Consider the following 18259-nt stretch of genomic DNA (forward strand, 5'->3'; position numbering starts at 1 on the left):
CTGACTTCACTTTTTTGAAAAGTGAAATGGTCTTTCCTTTTACTCCCGATCAACAATCAAATATCTTTTTCGAATTATGAATAACACGAATGTATTGAGATATTTAATTAAATTATCTCAAAATAAACCTTCATTTTGGTGCAAGATTGAAATTAGCTTGAATTATGAATAACCTCTGAATAGTGGGTGACCCAACGGGTCACGGGTTTTCTAATGAACAATAAAACACAAACCGAAATATGAAAAGTTATGTTAGGGATCGAAGTAAAACAAATGAACATAATTATGTTATTACAGAAATTACATTGGGATCACTAAAATTATTAACCCACATTACGTTAAGAATTCAATTGAGAATAGAAACACATCTAGAGATTTTTATCAAAGAGTATATAACATCATTATAAAAAAACTCTATTTAGCCACTCTATCTAATATATTGTTTTATTCTGATAGAGTAAATGACAAAAGAAGTATTGAATGTATTACGTTAGTGACAGTAGAAAAAAAATAATAACAATAAAATATGTCACTAAAAGTTCCATAAACATGTAAAGAACAATAATATATAATTTACTAAAAATATTTTGAGAACACAAGCTGGAGCACGTTAAAGTGAAAAACTTAAAAAAATAATCGTGATTAAACTATAAATGGGGGTTTTCAGGTTATGAACTTCCAAAGCCCTGTCTTTCAAAACGCTTTTAAGAGCATCTTTAGGATGTTAATTTTTTTAAAGGACTTCTGTCTAAGTTACAATGAAGATCACATATAATTCTCCTGCCACCTAGGGTTTTCCTTTCCCTCCTTTCATGTGTTTTGCTGTGATCATCCTGCTTTTACTTTGTTTGTTTGTAGTCAAGCACAAAGTTACATAATGGGCTATCTGTGATCTGCCCACCACGGGTATCGAAACCCGGTTTCAAGCGTTGTGAGTCCACAGACATGCCGCTGTGCCACTGGGGGCCTGCTTTTACTTATTGCCAAATATTCATTACAATCACGATAAGCAAAATATAAGGGTTGATGTATCTTAAGGTGACAGTAAATAGAAAAATATGAATAAGAACTCTTTATTTGGCTCATAAACAAGGTTAATGTATAAGCGACAAAAAAGCTTTCTATTAAATTTACTGAGACTATTTTCTCTTGAAATTAAATACAGTTTTGATTTCATATTTTACACTAATTCTTTTCAAAAAATGCTAAAATTTACTGTACTGCTTTCAGTTAAGAAATTACATCAACAACCAGTGACAACTGTTTTTCTTTTCTGAATTTTAGGAACCTTGAGATCACTTCAGCATGGAGAGAAAGAGAAGAAGCACAGGTCACAGTCATGAAGATCTCTTTGCTTCCTGTTGGTTGGATACACCCCATCAATCTCGTAACCAGTGTTGAATTACCAGCCTCTCATCTTAGATATTTTGACCCTGGACAATTAACTTGAGCACACATGCAGCATTAAGAATAGCTTGACTTCACACATATTAAAAAAAATGTAACTCTCTGTCTCTTTGACCCGCGACCCTTTAATGTAGCTGTACAAAGAAAATCGTTGTATAGAAATTAATGTTGCATAGAAAATACAAACACATTGAATTATAAATAAACCCAAAACATTTTCGTCTCAGAGTAGACACTAATAAATAACGAATTTAAACTCGACCATACAACTGGAATAAATACAGTAGATCAAGCTTAAAGTCTGCATAAGTTCTTTTAATAACATGTAGAAAGAAGCCAAGTATTTACTGTTTCCTTATCAAAGCAATGATTTAAATATTGCAATTTTCACCATACGATTATTCAAATTCAGTGAATTTAATATAGTTTAGAATTATACAGACTTTTTGTGGAAGAAATAATAAATTTAGGTTTTGCACAGTAATTTGAAACTTTTACATAGAGTAAAGGTTACAAAACTTATCAAATACGTTTCGAGAACCCGCCCCTTTTCAGAACAATTTACAGTCGTGTAAACGTGATTAGTCTTAGCAGCTATACATCAGTTACAAATTGATTAATTTACTAACATTACCCGAGAGCAACCTTACGTAAATGACTAGACACTAAGTACACTATTTAGGTTTTGAAGTCTTTAACTACAAGTTATTTACTTTAATGCTATTACCTTACGGACTCAAAGCAGATTCTGCGAGTCGTGTGCTAAAGATGATATACATTATAATGACGTAAGAAAGGGCGTAGACTAGAATTTACTAAATTACTTTGGAACTAAATTATGACTTTCGCTCTCTGTTTACTTCACTTGAATTTTGTTACCACGAATAACAAAAGAAGACATCATCTCGCTAACTAGGTAAGCAAGGGTGGAGTTTAAAGTATTTTTTTTAAGTTAGTCATCACATTCACTCATTTGTAAAACTCACTAATATGATAATCTTTAGTTTCAAAACTAACAGTTTGTGCAGAATGGTCATTTATTTTATGTCTTGATATATTTTTAAGACTTATTTGTTTGTTGTTAAGCGCAAAGCTACACAGTGGGCTATTTGTGCTGTGCCCAACACGGATAACGAAACACGATTTATAGCTTTATAGGTTTCAGCTTTTCCTCTCAGCTACGGGGGGGGGGGAGTATTTCTAAGGTATACAAGGTTAAAGGGAAATTTACTGATCATAACTTATCTTTGTTGTTTTTTTTACAATTTTAAACGCATTTTTTGAAACTAATTAATATATAACTACATTTTGCATAAGTTGTGTCTTAATGCCTTACATGGCTTCAAATATATACATTCAGATTTGAATTTGCTAAACTCTTTATTGACATGTAGATATATTCAACGCATTTTTATTAAGTGATGTACGAACACTAAACAATAAACAGTAAATTATTTTCATAACATTTGATCCTATTATTAGTGCTAGAAAAAAATAACTAGCTGGTTCAAGTGCAAACGAAATATTTTGTTACATTAACATTTTTACGCATTAGAAAGTGTACCAATAAAAACGTTAAATTTAGGCCCGCTGTATGAATGACATATGAAATGTTATCGTTTGTTACTTTATTATTTATTTAATGTTGGCGTAATATTTGTGAGTGTGCCGATAACTGAAAAAAGAAACTTCAGGACTGAGGCTTGAATCTAGGACCTTTGGCGAATAGGGCAAATACTCTGCCTAGCTGAGCTATCCAATAGTTTGTTTGTTTATTTGTAATTAAGCCCAAACTTAAAGAATGGACTATCTGTGCTCTGCCTACTACGGGTATCGAAACCTGGTTTCTAGAGTTCTAAGTCTACAGACATACCGCTGTGCCACTGGGGGTCTATCCAATAGTACAAGCCGTCCCTGTCCCCCCTCGCGTATATAATAATAATATCAACACACTAATTGTCTGACCACAACAACACAAAGTAGTATTATGTTTCATAGTTAAAAAAGCCTTATGAGTGAGGGGAGAGAGAGAAAGAGATGACTTGTACTCTTGGATAACTCAGTTAGAAAGAGTATTGATCTTGTTAGCTAAAGGTCCTGGGTTGAAGTCCCAGTCTCTTAATGGCTTGTTAGCTTACATTAATGTTCCTGTCAAAATGTTAGTTTGTATTTCTTATTTTATGGTATTTAATTTTTATTTTTAGAGGGATTTAATTCGAAATGTTCCAATTACTAAATAAATTAGTCAAGCAAAAAAGTATTAAAGTTTCACCAATGTTTGTAAATTATTAAATATCCTACAATAATGTTAAAAGTTTCTAAAATTATATTTCTCAAAATGTATCAGTAAGTAGTACCGATTTTAAATTTGTTCTTCTTGGTAAGTATTTATATCAGATATTTAAAGCTTTTGGTAAAAGTTTAATCTTTTATTCGTCAAATAACATTTCAAGACTGAAATGTGATAAAATGGAATATGTTCATAAGATTCCTTGTAAATTTTCAAGGGCGTCCTTTGGATTTTATTAAATTTTATTTGTGGCAATTCATAGTCAATTTAAAATGACTTTTGGTTTCTGGAGAATATTACATATAACTATTTCGATATGAAATCGATTATTTCTTGAAACTGTAATTGTATTTACACAAGCAATGCTTAATTTTAGTTTTCAGTACATCTTACTTTCAATATAATTAAACTGGATTCACAAAAATGTACTGTATTGACAGTTCATAGCTCTTGTTGAATAGCACTTTACCATGAAGTACAAATATCAGTTGCATTTTGAATGAAATTAAGTACTGTTAAAAGAGGCGTTGCTGTTGAAAATAACAGTAATACCATTTTATGTTATTTTGAAAACATTATTAACATCGTTAGTCTGACACCTAAATATATAAAAAGGTTATAAGCATAAATACAAGTGAAAATCATGTTTTCAACTTTTCAAGATAAAGTATTATTAATTTCTGTTCCTGAATGCCGATAAACCTCGTTGTATCAAGACGCCTAAAAATTTTGTTTTAAGGATTTATATATATATATATCATTATTAACGAATTGCTTTGTATTTCATGATATAAATACTTATCTTTCTGCTTTCTTAAAAACGCCACAAAAATCAAACACAGAACAGGGCTATAGTAATTTGTTTGCCATTACCTAAAAATGACTTTTTAACTATGAATATGAAACTTAATATTACTTTGTGTTGTTGTGGTCAGACAATTAGTGGGTTGAGTTACCACCACCCAACCAAATCATAGAAGTCTAACTAGAGTTACACACACACATATATATGTATGTATATGTTATTATATAAGTTAGGGGTGACAGGGATGGCTTGTACTATTGGACAGCTCAGCTGGGTTGTATTAGCATTGGTCGTATTAGCCAAATATCCTAGATTCAAGCCTTAGTTCTGGAGTTTCTTTTTTCGGTCATCGACTTTATCGCATACAATGCTATTTCTCAGAAAGTATACCTTCAATGATTCACAATATGAACTTCGTGGTGATAGAAAGACATTGTCAGTTTGGTTAGATATGAAATCAGTTACAATTATTGACGGAAATCTAGTTTAAACATGAATATAACTCCAGTGAAAAAAACGTATAGTAAGATTAATATTAGTAATAATGTATGCGATAATGATATTTTACCCAAATTGTTATATTAATGTAAAAAGATTTTGAAGTATTGACCATTGTTAACAACTGCTCTTTTTGGTTTGGTATCCTAGTGGATGCGTTTAGGACACTGTATGATAAGGCTGTTTCAGAACACTGCGACTTTTGTGCCATCTCATTGAAATGTGGATCTCTTCCATCTTTAGGTCAGTACTGACATTTTGATTATACAGTAGAAAACTGTATTTTTGATTTATTTTTATAATATTATTTTTCAACATGTTTTTCGTATTTATTAATAAATTCATAACGTACTTTTGTCATAATATTATGTTATCGTGCGAGAGAAGATTTTAAGTAACTCATTTAAAGTGATAGATTCTGACGTCTAAAGATATAAAAAATAATCAATAAATTCTGAGGTTTTTAATTATTTTTTTGATATCTTGAACCGTCAGAATCGATAACTATTTTTTGATATCTTGAACCGTCAGAATATGTTAATTATTTTTTGATATACAGTTAGATTTTGACGGTTCAATATATCAAAAAATTAATAGATTCTGATGGATGGTTCAAGATATAACAAAAATAATTAATAAATTCTGAGGGTTCTGTATATCAAAAAATAATTAACATATTCTGACGGTTCAAGATATCAAAAAATAATTACTAGATTCTGACGATTCAAGATATCAAAAAATTATTAGATTCTGACGATTCAAGATATCAAAATATTTTAATATCAAAGGGAAAACTGTCAAACGATGTTTGTTTATAAAGGCGCAACAAGAGCAATTTTATTAAATTGTTTCGAGGAAGTGATTTTGTTGAAACATTTCTAACTTATGATGTTTAATTGGTTTATCAATAATTTTGTACCTTAGTAACACCTATCTTAATCTTTATTTAAACTGTATAGGAGTTAAAAGAATATTTACAACATTTTAGCTTCGGTGGCATTATGACATCGTAATTTATTGATATTAGGTGGTCATGAGAGAAATGGGTTTATAGCAGTCAGAACCTTCTAGTCATTGCATAGTTTCTAGTTTCATTTTACGAAGATAATAATTATAGCCATTTTTAATTGCATTTATCTTCTATATTAGCAATCCTAACATACTTGAAAATATATACCATGAATCTATGTTGGAGATTTCACGCACATATATAAATCTGAGAACAATTTCTTCACCTATACGCTGAAGTCCGGATATGTTAAAACTTATGACATTGGGATTTGATCGTCATTTCTATAACGTAACCACGGCCCAATGTGCGGAGCGCGATTTATTATTTTATCTTATATTTGGTAACGGATCGTGAATAACAGATCCAAACATCGGTACACTGTAGTGAAATACGTTTCTATTAAATTCTATAGTGCGTCCTAAAACAATATTTTATTATAAATGTCCTTGTAAATACAAGTACTTCCTGTAAAATTAGACGTTCACAATTTTCAACATCATTTTCCTTGCTAAATCCCTAGGACGGCTTTGTATGAAATTTTCCCTGTTTTAATGAATCGGATTTTTTATTATCATTTATGTCCCTGACACCTTGATGTATATGCGCTGTTTGTATAAAGATATATGATTATTCTTAATTATTTTCAAAAAGGAGTTTCAGTTACTACTGAATGCTAATCAAGCCAGAATTCATTCAGTTACTACTGAATTCTAATTAAGCCAGCTTTCAACTTAAATATAATACAATCAATAGTTTCTTCGAAAATCAAGTTGTTTAAGAACATTGTGAAGTTATTGTAGAGAGAGAGCGTGGGTGCTTTCCACCATCTGCCTTCGGTGTAGGTTCACTTACTTCAAGCTAGGATGGTCAAGTAATTGGCAGGGAAGATGATGGGGATTTCCCCGTGATATTTACTTAATCACTTCACGCGTTTGTTACTTCAAGGTTAGCAGTGTAAAAAAAAAGACATATCAAATTAATGAATTTCTGGAACAACTATTTGGGAAGTAGGTAAAACATACAAATTAAATATAATAAATAATGTTACTAAATTTACTAGGTTGTCGTAGGTTGACCCCTTAAGTGTTTACCGTCGGATTTTAGGTGTGATATTTAGCTTTATTCTTTTATGAAGAAGTAGCGTAAGTAAAAAAACAAAACAAAAAAAAGCACAAACACACACACACTCACACATGCAAGTTTGGTTTGAAAGTTTAATTGTTTAATTACTAAATATAGACTATAAATAATCTGATGTAAAAAAGATGTTGGACCAAAAGGAAAAAAAAATCATTTTAATATGGTTTCACACTCCTTAACGAGATAAGCAAAACACAAGTAATAGGCATGTTTGAAATCACTATTCGTTATTTACAGATAACTTAATTCTTTAGCAGCTTCTTGATAACTTCTTGTTTATAATCTTAAACCTGTTTTCATCCTCTAAATGTATGGCGCTTTATTGTTCCTTATAGTAAATATAAAAGAGGACTGCTTTTATCGTCCAGTCTTTGTTATCTAATAAATATAACGTAACCCTTCGAGAGGACTGCTGTTATCGTTTAGTCTTTGTTCAGTCTCTGGCGTTATTATGTGACGGTCATCCCACTATTCGTTGGTAAAAGAGTAGCCCAAGAGTTGGCGGTTGGTGTTGATGACTAGCTGCCTTTTCTTTAGTATATCACTGCTAAATTAGGGACGGCTAGCGCATATAGCCTTCGTGTAGCTTTGCGCGAAATTCAAAACAAACAAACAAGCCACAACTTTATTTAAAATATTGATGTCTGTATAATTCTAGGTTAATTTACATAATACGTCATTGCGTACGTGCAAGAATGGCCTTAGAAATGTCACACAATGCTAGTTTCTGATACACTAGTAGGTTGTCTCCTTCTTTTTTGGCCTCTTGGAACCCGGTAATCAGCAAACCGAACTTTTTTATCAAATAAGTTGTCGACTTGACAGCCACGTGGAAAGACAAAGCTGCCGCTAACCAATTTAACTGATTGTGATTAAGCCATCTAGCAAAGACAAGGACGTTTGCCAGATCAATCGGGGTTTCGAGATCAGACTAGACTTTGACTTTTAGGCAGCCTCACATTTTACTTATCCAAGGAAATATATGTGCATATCCGTAACTTCTGTGTAAGCTTGCAGTACTATTACCCTTTCATTCTGTGCATGGTATCTTCTTTTGCGGCCTTTAGTTTTTGGCCTATTAGAATACTATGGAACACCTCGTCGTTTTGTTTGTATGTCATATTTATTATATTTGGTCCAAAGTATTTTTTTCATGTAACTAACTTAATGGTTGTTACATGTTCTGACTTCTATTTTTATGCAATAATTGTTTAAAACTATATTAAGTTATGACTTAGCTGATATATAATAAACACAAATCCTACGAAAAGCCCTTACATGTTTCAACCGTCTGATCGTATAGAAATTTAAAAGCGTTGCGCTTGACGACTTCTCCAGCATGAGTACCCGTTTCATTCTCCAGCTCTTTCAGTTATGCGACGTTTGAGTAGATATGTCGTGGAAGCAGCTTATGTACACCTAATTTGTGTCGCTTTTCCAGATGGAGATATTATCCTTCTTGATTATATGCGACACCTAGAAAGCTTTTGTCATTGATCTTTGTGTTCGTGGACTCTCATCTGTTACATGACGCCGCACTTTGTTTACCATGGCTGTGGTATGACTTGTTGGGGGTCTCTATTTCAATGATTCTGGTGCTCCAAGTTGATTCATATTCTTTAGTTTTCGAATACCGTTAAGTACAAGGGATATAATCGTCTTGGAAATTCAAAATCTCATTATGAGCAAATCTTTATGATCTGAAGATACAAATATTTTGCATCAGAAAGTGCTGTTACCTACTTTTCCCCAAAATGATAAATTTTCTGTATCACCAAACTATCTACGTAACGCCAAATAAGATCAAAAAGTAGTTTTGATATATTTTTGTTCCACCGCGACTTTAAATCGGCTGCGGTTGTCACGTGATTTACTAAATCGCTTTAATATAACGTATTTAACTTTATACATTCACATATCATTTCTCATACATCTAAACTATTATTTGTGTGTGTGCTGGCTTACAGCTGGTGAACTACTGGACTGATTGTCACGAAACTCGGCGTATACACTTATGATTCCCAGGGGGTGACATAAGGGGGGTCACATCAGAACGTCACCTCTCTCATGTCTTCCCCGTGTACTTGTACGATAGCTAGTGTTTACGTATACATATGTGCACATATACTTTTTTCTGTCTTTTTTTGCTAATTATAGAGACTTGGTAATACTAAAATATCTTTATAATACATTAGCAGAATACCTATCGTTGCTCGGATGAAAATGGCTTTAAATATCCTGAGTTCTTTTGATTAAACCAATCATATTACTTGTGATTTTTTGCAAAAAAATCAAAATGATTTTTTTTACTTAACTAAACGTTTGATAAAAGCAATAAAAATAACAATGTCCGAAGAAAATACAAATTTGCTACAGCAATTTTAATCAAAGCATGTGCTTTGTATGACATTTCAAAATTCCCTACCTTTAGTTGTCCTGATTTTTGCTATGTGGTCAAATGTCGTTTATAACGTATTCTGACTTTATTATCGTTCAGTTTAACGAATAATTGATTTATTCTCTTCCTGTTGCAACAGAACGGAAATTAAAACTTGCCAATACCAAATGTTTTTGTAAAGTCATCGTATAGCTGATTCTTGCGAGTACACACAAGCAAAGCAAATGATATGGATGAAGCAAGCCTATTCAGTTGAGGGAGTGTGCGCGCATTCTCGAAAGAAAGCACCAGCCTTTTTCAGTTAAGGGGAGTTAAAGGTAGGCATGTATGTGTAAAAGAAAGAGAGAGAGAGCAAAGAGAGAATGACTATAGAAGCAAATTAAGGCTCCACGAAGTTTTTAAATCGTTTTAACACACAATTGATTATGGATAGACTGATTAGGAAAGGTCCTCACACAGAGAAGAAACGTAAATAATAGCCCTTCTTGATCACACATTACCAAACAATCTGGTTTTTTCAACTTTAGACCAATTGGTTGTCCTGTTTGCAAAAAATTGCTATATTGACCATATTGGCCTCAATTTGTGGTTTCAGAACGGCCTCTGAGGCCGCGACCACAAAGCTCATGTTACTTTCTGCGCAACGTAGTATCTGCATCCCAAATATGAGATTTGTAGCTTTAAAGATGTAACCGTGCATAAGGAACAGAAAGAGAGAGAGACAGAGAAAACATTAGCGCTGATATATATATATATATAGATAAACATTAGGCTAACATTAATGGTTTTGTTTCCTCAATCTAACATTGTAACGAGTGAATAGTATTACTTAATCTGAACTATTTAAACAACACACTGGAACTATCTTGGAAACCACACATTATTTCATACTAGGCGTTCAGTTGAGTAAGAGACGTGTCCTAGAAAGTAAAACATAGAATGAACTATCATATATTCAATAAGTATTTCACTAATTTTCCATGTGTTCGCAGATGTTTTGTACGTACTACTCCGGGCTACAACATCTTTGTTCTTTATGTTTTTTAACACCTGTCACACGAGCCAACCCAGCATCTTTTAATTCTAAGACTAGGATGGTAAACATGAAGGTCATTTCCGGAAACCGGTGATTTAGGGTTATTTCGATAGATCTCGATGAATGAAGCTCGGCACAACTTCTAAAACAAACAAAAAAAAAGATAAAAAAAGAGGCAAATATTAATGTTTGTTTGTAATTATGCACAAAGTTACACAATGGGCTATCTGTGCTCTGCACACCACGGGTATTGAAACCCGGTTTCTAGTGTTGTAAGACCGCAGACATACCGCTGTGCTACTGAGGGGGGCAAAGATTAATGAAAATGTGACATGGTAAAATCTATATGGATTATACTATTGTGGTACCATATGGGGCATTATACCATCCTTTTTACATTTACTCTTCATTGCAAAAAATGGCAATTTTAATTTGAGATTCGCTAGGGAAATCATCTTGTAATTCATGGTACATCTGCTTCAACTTTAACACTACATCTTTGGGCTTTACTGTGGCGTAAGTTTCACAAAATATTGAAATTAATAACTTTTTATGTACGATTACAATCCTTCATTTTGAAGATAACGATACTATTGCGCCCATTTTCTTATGTTTCGCAGTCAATACAGTAATCAATTGACGACTCTCCGATTCAAATGATATGTTAAATCGATTGGGATATCTTCGAATAAGTTCTTCCCTCATACGACCTGGTTTAGATTAATCGGTACAAGTAAACCATCACATTCACTACCACATCTAGAACATTTCAAGCATGTTTCATTGCTACATCGTTTTAATTTACATTTACAAGTTAAATTCTCCATGTTGGCTCTCACAGTCTCGGCTCAGGTCAATGGTCTGATCCACGGACCTAAACTTCGAAAATAGTGCCAAACGACTTTTTCTCTCTCTTTTTTTTTGTCAAAGTAAAACAACCCAAACCTTTCTAGATGCCTCTTTTTTTTATCCACATGTGGCATGTGTTATGTTGTTTTAAGCCAGTATCATCGGATTCATTCCTTGCTCTATTAAACTATTTTATATACTTCTCCGTCACAGTCTCATAAACATAACACCATTCCCGAGAAAAACAAATAATTAAATACTAATGATTCGGCTTTACAGTTATATAAACCTGAGGTAATGAAGTATGTAGTTGTAATTACTTATGAATGTAATTACTTATGGACTTGGGATGGAACCCCTCGAAATTTACCCTATATGATAAAACATGGTGAATTCTTATATTCAGCCGGTATGTAATTAATATTGTTGATAAGCCTCTGATATTGTAAGTTCTCCTCATAGATTCGTACCCCTCACATTTCAGCTTGATATAGATATTGGCAAACCAATTAGTTCTTTCTGCTAGCATATGTAATGTTATAATTACTTATACAAAAATTCAACCGCATACCTGAGAAAAGAAATCCCTTTATTATTAAATAGTTAAATACTAAATGTACGAATCACACAACGCTGAGTAAATGTAAAGTAATATTTTCATTCCAGCAGTAATTGTTTCTAAGTAATTGTTTCATCATTAAATTGTACAGTTGTTAAACTTTTATATATATTTGTCATGTCTAAAGGTAATAACTGAAGCCATTACGTTTTTTCTCAGACTTGTATGAAAACGCTTACATTGCTCCTCTAATGTTCATTCTATATATATATATATATTTGTTATGAGAAATAGTTTCGTGTATGTTTTGTTAGCCGGTTTGGTAAGTATATTAAACTAGAGGGTTTAGCTGTAAACCACACATCCATTAAAAACAACTATCCTCAGGCCACACTAGGTTCAGGTTTGTAGTTTGGCTTAGCAGTTGTAACGGTACGTAAAGATAATAGTAAGGTTGTTTTATAGTCTGGCGTATTTACTCACGCTCCTCTTGTAGAAGTGAAGCATTGAAAATTGGCACTGTTTCTTTACCAACGGCCATTTCTTCACGCTTGGGCTCACATGGTGGTGGATGCTGAAAAACTCGGCTGTAGCTAAAAGTCGGAATCGCGGTTGTGAGTCTGAGGTACCGGATGCGTCCGCCTAATTTTAAACGTTGTTCAATGTTAGGTTACTATTCGGGATACAGGTAAGTGTTTTTCCTTTAGCACTAAGACTCAAGTTGTGTGTCAGTAAACCAAAATGAATTAATAAGGAGTTACATTTTTCTTCGCAAACAATGCTGTATGTATCGTATTCACATTGCAATTTCGTTAAAACACATCAATAAATAATAAAAATGATTGTATTTGTGAGAATGCTCTCCAATGGCACAGCGATATGTCTGCAGTCTTAAAACGCTCGAAACCGGGTTTCGATACCCATGGTAAGCAGAACACAAATAGCCCATGTGTAGTTTGTACTTAATTGCAAACAAAATTTGTGAGAATGGTATTTTAGTATATTAATAAGTAAACATGATGTAACAGAGTTTTCTGATGTGAAAGGATTCATATAATCTTTAAGATGAGGTTGATAAATACCCTTGGATTTTTCTTCAGCCCTCTGAAATTATGAAGCATACATCTAAATTATTTAGGAAATATAAAGCAACAATTTGGATTTTTCTTCAGCCCTCTGAAATTATGAAGCATACATCTAAAATGTTTAGGAAATATAAAGCAACAAATATGTTTTTCAATTAGAACACAAACATTTGACACGTTTATTTTTTGTATCACCTTCATGCTGTATTTTCAAATTTTAAGCATATGATGTAGTTCCTTTATCTCATTTCGTAATATCCAAGTTTGATGTAAATACTCACCAAACATGAGAATGTAGTTTGCTATTCATATATTTAAATAGCAGTGCGTATGCAGACTACACAGGACATCTCGCTCTGAAATATTTTAGTACTAATATCAAAGTATATGGTTTGACGTCCATGAAAAGCACTGAAATGCGAGAGGTTAACCGAAATACCAGCCATGAAGTTAGTCTAAAGCTAGACATCTTGCAAAGAAAAATGTCCGTAGTAGGGGAATACAACTGATGATTTGAAAAGGATTCTTTCCCCTTTATTGTTAGTGTTTTGGAGTCATATAGTTTCTATCTTCCACTCTTTCGTCCCGTTCAACATTTTTTTCAAAACCAAACAAACAGTGGCACAGCGGCAGGTCTGCGGACTTACAACGCTAGAAATCAGGTTTCGATACCCGTGGTGGGCAGAGTGTGTAGCTTTGTGCATAAATTAAAAAAACAATCAATATTTTTGTCTCTGTGACACATGTTAATATGCTATTGGTAACGGATACATTTTACATCGAAAAATTCTGTTGGATTACATTTTATACAACTTATGGATATTACCTATTTCTCATGTATATGTTTACAGGTATGTTGATAATATCACATTTATGTTCATCAAATATTCTGATAACTGTTAAAACAAAACTAACACAAACGTTTGGCTGTTTTTGACGTGCTTTTAGTAGTGTATTAGACTGAGATAGCGTAAATAAGCGACGATAATGCTCATAAAATAAAACCACACGGAACAAATATTTTTTTGTTAGGCCTCAGTTAGTTTTGGGTTTTCGTGATTTGACTGAGTTTATGTCTCTAGTAAGAAAGAAAATATGTTACATATATAAAAATTTCATCGTTATTTCCTTCCAACACGCAAAAAAAAACAAACTGTCATGAATAAAGGTGGTTTTCTTTTTTTTTGAAGAATGTTCTTCAAACAAATAATTTTGACTACTTCTGAGATTTTAGTCTGTTCTAACATGTTACGTTTTATAAAGTATTATTACAATTAATTATCATTTTTTTTCTCTGTTATCCATTATTACGCTCATAATCATTTTCACCATATTCACAAGGTATTCTGCCCCCAGTGGCACAGCGGTATGTCTGCGGGCTTACAACCCTAAAATCCGGATTTCGATGCCCGTGGTGGGCAGAGTACAGATAACTCATTGTGTAGCTTTGTGCTTAATTACAAACAAACACAAGGTATTCTAATGTTTCCCGTCGGGTCAGCGGTAAATTAATGGACATATAACCCTAAATTACGGTGTTCAGAGAGCAGATAGTAAATTGTGTAGTTTTACGGTAAACAAAAACAATAAACAAACAACCAAAACAAAGGTAATTCTATATGGTCTCTGATCTCTAAATTACTTCAGGCCTATCAAAATTGCAGTTCGTTTCGAACATGAAAATGTTCGTTTTTTAGCTTATAGTAATTTCAATGAATATTTTCCATGTGGCTTTCCTTGTACGCAACCGTTCTAAAAAGTAATGTGTATATATATATATTACCAAACACGTATGTTTATTACCGGTAGAAAATGCTAGCAATTATTAATTTAAAGAAATAATTTTTATTGAGTAATTACGCTTGCATATACAAACATGTAAACATATATATATATGAACGTAATTAAAAAATATATATTTATCTAGATACTCATCCTTGTTAAAAACTAGACTTGATAGTTGATGTTCGAGTAGTATGAACAGAGTGCAGAAAATTTCAAGTCAATTTTAAAACATCCTTCTTATTTCGAATTTTTACTTTTCATTTTAAGGAATGTAATCAAACTCAAATATTTTATCCATTTATATTATATTATATTTACTTTATTTACAGTATATTTTGTAAAGTTAAAACTCATTTTTCGATATGGCAGTCAGCATCGTTAAATTGATCATGACAAAATTATTTTTAAGCCTTTACAATTTTGTATAAACGATGGTTATAAGAAGAAATACATTTTGTGTAGATGGAATGCAAATGTATGAAATATGTGGAACTGAAAAATGTAATCATTATTGAACTAAACTCAATAATTACACATGCACAAACTTGCTTGTTTTAGGTATTATCGCAAAGTTACTTTTGAACCCATTTTGACTAGATAAAAATAAAAATCCAAAATGGTAACATTAAGTTGTAATAACATTTATTGTATTTAAAGAGTCATAAGTATATTATTCTCTTTCTATAACGAAGTGCTTTCTATATTTGTTTATTTGTCTATTAAATTAAATTATATATATCTTGTTTCAAATATTAGGTTTCTGATATTACCATAACTTCTATGTTTAAAACGAATAATTCCTATTAATTCCGATAAGAAATAATGAAAAGTTCATTTTAACAAGAAGTAAATAACTCATTTTTATTTTAATCTAGTGATCTACTACCATTTCTTCGTATTATTGGGGTACTTAATTGGTCTTTTGCTGTAAAACATTTTTACATTTTCTGTTAAATAAAAGTTAAAACGTTATCTATCTTATCGTCTTATTGATTGTAATGAAACATATCTTATCATTCAAGGTGAATTAATTTTATTGAAAAATAAAGAATAACTTTGCAAACTGAGCGCAATAAAAATTTTAAATTCATGAAAAGACCAAATTATTCCAGTTATAAAAATCTTTTAAGAAGTCAACTTGGCCGCAATTTAACAGAAACTATAAATCTTACTGAAATTTTATACGTTCTATTAACCAAATTTTTATCTCTCCACACTCACATACAAATAATTATCAGTTCATTTTGGTTAATTGCAAATCCACATAACGAGCTACCTATACGCTCCCCTCATCCCAGGAATCGAGCCCCGTATTGTAGCATTATAAGTTCTCAAGTTTACATTAGAGCCACCGAGAGGCAATCATAATTAAATACCTGTTAAAAACGTGTTTGTTGTTCACAAATAGAAATAAAAGTCCTACATTATCAGTTTATTTTGATTAATTGCAGATCCACATAACGAGCTACCTATACGCTCCTCTCATCCCAGGAATCGAGCCCCGTATTGTAGCATTATAAGTTCTCAAGTTTACATTAGAGCCACCGAGAGGCAATCATAATCAAATACCTGTTAAAAACGTGTTTGTTGTTCACAAATAGAAATAAAAGTCCTACATGTTGGTTGTTATATTGGGCAGGTATTCTAATTCAAGGCCAATGAAGTAAAGAATGTCAATGGCTCAACGGTAAGCCTACTGGCTTAAGACGTTAAAATTTGAGTTTCGATACCCGTGGTGAACATAGCACAGATAACCCATTGTGTGAGTTTGAGCTTAACAACAACTAAAACAGTTTGAGACTTGTATATCCACATATAACGTTTGTAAATAAGCAGACTTTATAAGATTTGCTTGTCTGTTCTGGCAAACGGGAAAACTTTTTTACATCTAATTTTAAAGTTTACTCCAAACACGCTAAAGCTAGAACACAGAATCTTGATAATGCAAACATCAAACTTGCAAAGATTAATTACTGTAACATGCTTTGTGAATCATTTCAAACTACTGCAGATAAGTTAGGAAGGCTTCCACTTTTTAGCTTCATTTTACTTGTACATCTTATTGGATGATCGTACGAAGCTTTTATATCAGTTTCATATAATTAAAAACTTAATACAGAAAAGATCAACCCGAATTTGGACATTAACTTATACAAACCGAAATAGATAATCGTGTTGAACTTTTTGCTAAAGAGTTTTGTTATAAAACTTGTATCACAATTATAATGTAGAAAATAGTTCTATAGTACTCTTTTATAATTAATAAAGATGATATTCACAAAATATTCAGCTTTCACGTACTTTTTGTGTCATGGAAACAAGACATGTGAAAAGCTGAACTAGGCTGTAGATTTTAAGCTGATCTCAGTTTAACACTATATCAAATACCAAATATACAGTCCTCAATGGTGTATCTCGTGTAATTGTAACAAGCGGGTAGAGAGATAGCATAATTGTAAGATTTTCTGAACATAATTTGTTAAATTACAAATCTACAGTTTTATTAGTGGTGCTGTTTTTATCTAAGTTCCATTCTTATCTTGAGATCAGCCAGTAAAGATTTAAATTATTAATTTCTTCAAATATTATCATCAACATGTATTTAACCTAGTGCGTAATAAATACTTTGTATCATTTGTCAAGTAGGCTATTGCCATTTCATTCGTTTTGTCATTTACACCATTTGGTATTTTCTTGCTCACTAAATTTACAATCCTGCACAATCCTCCTGTTAGACTTCCTTCTCTACCTCCTTAATTACAAATATCACAGTTCAAAGATATGTTTTAGAATGTTTTGTAATAGTTTCAGTACATATATATCAATAAATAATGCGTTTAACAATAAGAAATAAAACAAACAATTTAAATTACCTAATACATAAATGTTTATAATTATAGTTTTGTAATGTTTCTAGAATTAAATACGTGGTTTTGAAAGGAAATTGTCACTATTAAGTTTGTTTTTGTATATTTGTGGTGATTAAAAAAGGAATAATTAAATAAAATTATGCAATAAACCAATAAGAATAACTGTTTCAGAATAACTAAATAAATATTAAATACTTTATATTTTTATTTCATGAATGTAAGCGATTTTGTTTTGGCATTAACAACAGTCTTAAATATAATGTCGCAGATGGAGAAACAAATATAAAAAACAAGTAAATGATACAAATTAATAATTAAAAGGGTTATTAACATATATGAATTTAATATTTTTATCAGTAAAGTTTACGTTTAGAATTATTATTATTATATAGAAATATATTGTTATATATAAAATATATTGTTCTATATAAAAATATATTGTTATTTAGAACCGTTATTATATAGAAATATATTGTTATATATAAAATATATTGTTCTATATAAAAATATATTGTTATTTAGAAC

The sequence above is a fragment of the Limulus polyphemus genome, unplaced genomic scaffold (genome assembly GCF_000517525.1).
Source record: "Limulus polyphemus unplaced genomic scaffold, Limulus_polyphemus-2.1.2 Scaffold90, whole genome shotgun sequence".
NCBI classification, from domain to species: domain Eukaryota; kingdom Metazoa; phylum Arthropoda; class Merostomata; order Xiphosura; family Limulidae; genus Limulus; species Limulus polyphemus.